Source organism: Botryllus schlosseri, chromosome 8 (assembly GCF_051294905.1).
Source record: "Botryllus schlosseri isolate E-star chromosome 8, Bs_hap1, whole genome shotgun sequence".
NCBI lineage: Eukaryota > Metazoa > Chordata > Ascidiacea > Stolidobranchia > Styelidae > Botryllus > Botryllus schlosseri.
Window position 1 is genome coordinate 14803935 of NC_137243.1, and position 6293 is coordinate 14810227.

At 40.3% G+C, this 6293-nt stretch overlaps 1 protein-coding gene across 1 annotated transcript in view; it reads right to left on the minus strand.

Annotated features, from left to right (window-relative positions):
* LOC145444240 (CCN family member 2-like) overlaps positions 1-6293 on the minus strand; it is a 288076-nt gene that overhangs the window by 280203 nt on the left and 1580 nt on the right. The window lies entirely within an intron of this gene.

Genomic DNA, 6293 nt, shown 5'->3' on the forward strand with positions numbered 1-6293 from the left:
TTATCGTGGCAGCATAAACATGTCTTTGAGAGGTTAAGACAGTGGGGTAACCAGGGTTAGGGGTTCGTAATCCCCCTTTCAAAACCCTCAAATTTAAGTTGCTGTTGCGTCGACGACTAACACCACTGGCGAATTCGATCTACCCGCCATCGCGCGCCTCGAAATCTTGGATTGCACGATATACCTTGATCGATACCTTGACATGGCGACAATTGTAGGAAAATGCAGTTTTCAAATACACATTGTCTGCCTGATCTACGCCGATAAATGAACTTCCTTGGAAGTGATATTGACAATTACAAATTAAAAGTAAAAACAACGCCATATAGGGGAGATGTGGTACCGATGGATCACTGGGACCGAAAATACTTTAAAAATTCTCCATGATAATTCCATGATTGCACTCCGTAAATTTGTTCACAAGTACATGCTGACAGAATCTTTCCTCACATGCAAAAAAATTCGACCTCTATGAGTTATGGGGTCTGTGACGAATGATTTGCGTTTTAGGGGGTATAAAGTAAATTTGGATCGACATTTGCATTTTTCTATATCACCTTTCAGACTAATAAACCCGCCATAATTTTTGATGTGAAGTATAGGGCTTGCATCAGGGTATATAATGGCACATACTTTTTGAATCAATTCCATCCTCGAGTGGACTATTTTCAAGTCAATTACAATATTTATGGGGTGGGGGACCTATGGTACCATAGCCAAATCAAGCAAAATAGATGGACCAGCTAATCACTCAACAACAGAAACGCGCCTACATATATATAGGCTGTAAATCATAGTTACAAGTGGCGTTTTATCGCTATTACGAGGTATTTGAAAGTCAAAATGTCGATTTGCGGGTAATATGTATGTAGCAATAATTTCGTAAGTTTAGGCGTAAATCAAAACATTATTTTTTGCCAACATTTGAGTTGATATAATCTATTTGATTCTTGAAGGTCGCGACGAAACATTATTCATTGGCTTGCTGTAGCTTAGCTTACAGTACACAACAAAACAAGTCAACAAATTTGAGTTTTTGAGCGTATGTCTCATAGGTCCCATGGTCGTGTGCCTTTGGACCCCCCGGGTGGGGACCGATGACACGTTCGAGCAACAAATTTTAAACGTTTATTAATATTTTTTGTAAAGGCGGATATTCATGTAAATGTCCGCGATAGGTAGAGCTTGTATCGAAGTGCTGAGACAGCAAAAGATCTGCTATTCTCGGCTGAAGATTTGAGGGCCAGAGATCGTTTTGTAATTTTTGATCCATCGGTACCACATCTCCCCTAGCTATCCAAGTTCTTGATTGATAACGTAAGTATCTCTCTAGAACCGACGTAAATGTAGGTGTACGTACAGCGTTATGTTATGCCGAATACTTTAGAAGTCGATCAATATTTAGATTTTCGGAATCAGCGTGACAATTTAATTTGAATGATATCAGTGATGATAAATTATATGGTATTTACGAAGAGTTGCGCTATCACAGGTGAGGCTTAGGCCCATCTGTGCCTCATCCTTGCCTTATCTCCTTTCGTGCTTTATTTTCGAATAATAAATAAGAAAATTCCGTGATTTTGGGAACAAAAATGTTTAAAATCTAATCAATCATAAACATAGATGAAAATACCAATAATTATGGAAGGTTTCACAATGTTCCCTCACTCCTCCCTGACGACATGTGAGGCACCGCATCACTTGCCTCCCCTAACCCCATGTGACTGATGTTATGATGTATCATACCCTGCAGTGGATATGTACTGCTGCAGTGACCATGTTTGGCTCCACCAACGCAGGTGGGCAGAAAAATATGGCGTGCACTACGAATCCCATATATTAGTGCTACCAAATACGCCACGAATTTTAAATTGTTTGCTTTTGCACGGTATGTCTTGATTTTAATAACGACCGCTGTGCCAGGTCTCAACGTTGACACTCAATGAGGCTGTCATTTCGTGATCGAGGTCGAGTACGGTAGATATGTGCGATGATCTGACATTTGCCTGCCGCATTGCGGATTTCGCGCAAAAGCCGGTGTTGGTATGTGTGTTCCATACTGAAATAGGTGATGAGATGATGATGATCTCATGAAACAGTTGACTAAGATTCCCGGTTTGCATTCAAATATTTTACCCAATTGTATATTCTCCAATGTCAATTTCACTGGGAAATTGTGACCTTGAGCCATTTCTTACAGTCCCCTGGCCCCTGTCAAGCGCGATAGCTAGTTCGTTTTCGATGACGACTAACAGCTGACCACTTGATCAGCCTATTCCTCAATATATTTTCCGACAAATTCGGTGTTGGTCAGTCTGTATGGATTTTGACAGTGTACCACACTTAAATTAGTCATGAGGCTACTTCTCGATGATGTCATGCAACAGTGTACCAAGTTTTCGGCTTTCATCCACGTATTTATTCGGTAATATATTTTCCGAAGGCGATTTCGCAGCAGATTTCTAGACAGTAAGCAGTTTGTGTTGTGTCACAGTCTCGGAGTCTCCACTTCGAAGGCCTAAATCGCCCATGTTGTTCCGAGACCGAAATTCCGAGGCTGCTATCGTCTTAGTTATTCTTCAACGACCATTGGAAATGATGCGTTGGATTCAATATGACAGGCCCAATCTATGAGATAACAATGGCGTATGTGTCTGTACTCGTTGACCTTTCCGGTTAGGCCAAATGGTTCCCAACCTTTTTCATCTCGTACCCCCCTTGACCGAAATTTGAGCCAAAATTCCCCCCTTATGAGAAATCTGCCCAATCATTAAAAAAGGTCATTTTTACCGCGCAAACACCTGTTGACTGAAGAATAAGACGGGGGGTACCGAGTGTTCGTTTCTAGCAGGGCTGTACCAACACTTTGTAGACCTCAAAAAATAATGGTATTGGTCCCAATCAAACAAATTCTGGAAGGTTTGACTCAACAGACCCCCACACTTCCATTTGTGTTTTCGGCTTACCATACACCGATCGCTAATATAACTGCTGTGAAAAATCAGAATGCATAAATTTACTGGTCTCGCGATTTTTTTCTCAAGTTTGCGTATGCATTTGGCCAATAATATTGGTACTTTCATATATAGCAGGGTTGACCAGACTCGAGTCACCATTTTCTGATGACTCGACTTGACTCGAGTCATTTTCTCAAAATACCGAAACAACTCGACTCGACTCTAGACAATTTGTGTATTGACTCGACTCGAGTCATTGTGCATGACTCGAACGTAGCCATATTACTCGAGACTATACGACGGCCAAGACCGACATTTCATTGTAATTTCGAAGAACAGTAAAGTGACCACCCTATTGGAATTTCGTCTATTGGTCCTGGTAGGCATACTTGAAAATGCGACAAGAAACTGCTCAAAGTGAAGAAAATTAGTATATTATAAATTCAAATCATTCAATATCACCAAACAGAGTTATAAAAAGTGGGTTTAACAAGACTTCAACTTAACATAACATAACATAACATGGTTGGGTTATATTTTTATCTGAACAAGTCACACACAATGTACAATGCGATAAGACACAATGCGATGTCACGAACAGATAGGGGGATGTAGAATGACACGCATCAGTAGCGATCCTTTACTCTAACATCCACCTCGGCCTAGAGTGCCCGATGTCACAGTTCTTTTTCGATGTTGATCTGTTTGAAGCCGCGGCCCTTTCTACTAGTTCTTTTCCATTCATTGTGAGTGCTTTCTTTCGTCGGGTCTTTTTCTGGGCTTTTTTGTCGCCGTAAGAACGGCAACGGAAGGGGAAGAGGAGCCCAGATAAACCTCCGACGGGAATCGAACGCGGTCAACACAATGACTTGGACTCGGACTTGACTCAATGGTGCATTGAAAATGACTCGACTTGACTCTAGTCAAATCTATGAAAGTGAGATTGACTTGTGACTCGGAGCCTCGTGACTTGGTTACAGCCCTGATATATAACACACACGTGATCAGATTTCCTGCTGGAGCTCATTGAAATTTAGGACACCCATTCCGTTTCGGAAGCATTGCATCAAGTTTAACGTGTCTTTTTTCGGTCGGGTAGCTGTTCACTAAAAATAAAGCAAGGCTAGCGATCTCTTTGACTTCAATCGATGACGTTGGAATATTTTGTCAGTGTCTGAAAATGCTGACTTGAAAATATAAGATAAATACTTTCACTAGAGGCCTTGTTGTGATAGATTCGGCACGACATTTGCTCGCTTAGGATATATTTGATTGAGAGGCCGTCGCTGGCCTACAAAATTGTCTTGCAAACTGCAGCACATCTGAACTAGTTTAAAAAAACAAGTGGTAATATGTATGTGAAAAAGAGATTTCAAATAGCATTTGAACATCCTTCCAGCAAAAAAACAGCCATAAGGTGCATACGTTCGGATATAACTGGTTGACTATACTTGACAGTTCGGACATGAACAATTTGGGAAATCCGTTACAACTCTATAGTGGAATTCCTCCCTAAAAATTGCAAAATTCCGCCCACGGGGGAATTCCTCCCTATGGTTGAGAACCACTGGGTTAGGCTATACACAATATCTCGAGTTATAGTCATACCTGCAGATTGTTATATTCAGGTCAAGTGCGAACATGAATCGTGTTGAATCTTTGCTCCGTACGCCGTTTATGCAGTTTCCTTTAGGGGACGGGCAACATACGGCTCGCGAGCCGGATCCGGCCTGCATAGAGTTCCTATCCTGAAAGTGAAATTCTATTCTGAAAGTATTGACTGAAAGTATTTTATGCGTCCTTAGAATGAATCCAAGTTTGCCAACCTGAGAAAGATGGACATGAAACGCCTTGCTCTGTTCCGGTGTAGGCCCTGTTCAGTGCTGTTCAAAAATATTTGTTTTCCGGATTCCAGTCATTCACTGATTAAATTGCCCGGTTACCCTAAAAAACGTTGCACACCAAATCTGGTTCAATTCCATCAAGTATAAGCCACCACAGAGCCAATTAAAATTTTCAATTTATTATTTCAAATTTTTCTGTCAACCCCATGAACTTGTTGAGTTGTCTTCAAAGACGATGCAAAACAAATTTGACTCAATTCCAACTAGTAGAAGCGGAGTTATTTGAGTTTTTCGTTGATAATTCTCATATTATCCACCAATCAAGGATAATCCGAGAATTATCAACGAAAAACTCAAATGTTTAATTGTCCATAGGCGCCTAAATCGCTGGCGCCGAATGTTCCTGTCCCGGCAATCTGAACCCCACAAGACAAATGCCTACACACAAGGAAAATTTAATTGCCAGTGAAGAAATAGCCTACCATTTTGAAATCGTGTGCGTCTTTTAGTTTAGTATTTTTGGGCGATTTCAATATCTTTTGACCTAGCACGAAACAGCATCATGTAATGAAGTTATCTATTATACCGCCCGAATATGAAGTGCTGTTACGGTCCTGGGCAGACCTGCTTCGTCTTTAAAAGAGCCACAACACAGAAAATTAAAAACACGAATTTACGACGTCACAATGAAATGTAGGCTATTGAAGAAGTTTAATATGGTGTGGTGATACGATGCGTCTCCACCTGGGTTGCAAGGTGTTTGAAATCAGGCTGATATGACGTCCAAGCGGTGCCGAACAGTTCCTTCAAGTGCTGATGAGAATTTAAGGAAGATTTCAGCTCGGCAATCTCGACGACATTTTCTTGGCCAAACTCTGCAGTTATTGCTAACCTTTACAACACAAATGAAAGAGCCGATATTCACTATTGCTAGCCCGGAAATGATGCGCTGGCGTAATTAATTAGTCTATCTCTATAGTGTAACTCTACGCTTCTACTTGAGTATATCTTTGAGAACTAAAGACATGAACCAATTCTAATACGCCTCTAGTGGTCATTAATGATTCTAACTTTTATTAGTCTTACATGCGTTTCGTGTAGGGTCTTCCAGAGTATTATCGTTTAAAATTTGAAAATGTGTTGGTTTAATATAAATGATATTTGATTTAAGTTATTTCTCGATGTAAATTCTTGAGATTTGTACTCACATTCTCACATGCAAGAACACAATCTGACTCATGTATACCATCAGAGCTCTATGTTCCCATTGGGAGTTTTGACTAAATCGTTGTGTAAATTAGTGATCGAAGAGTCTCGTTTCCGCAAATTTTTAGCGATATGGAGGATTTGTATGCGTTTCGTAGTTGATAATTCATTGGATAATTAGTAATTAGGTATTGCATAATGCTCTGGAATTAATGCAAATCTCAGATTTCGAAGGTTATATGCATTGCATCAGTGCGTAATTTATTGCGAAAATTATAATTCAGGG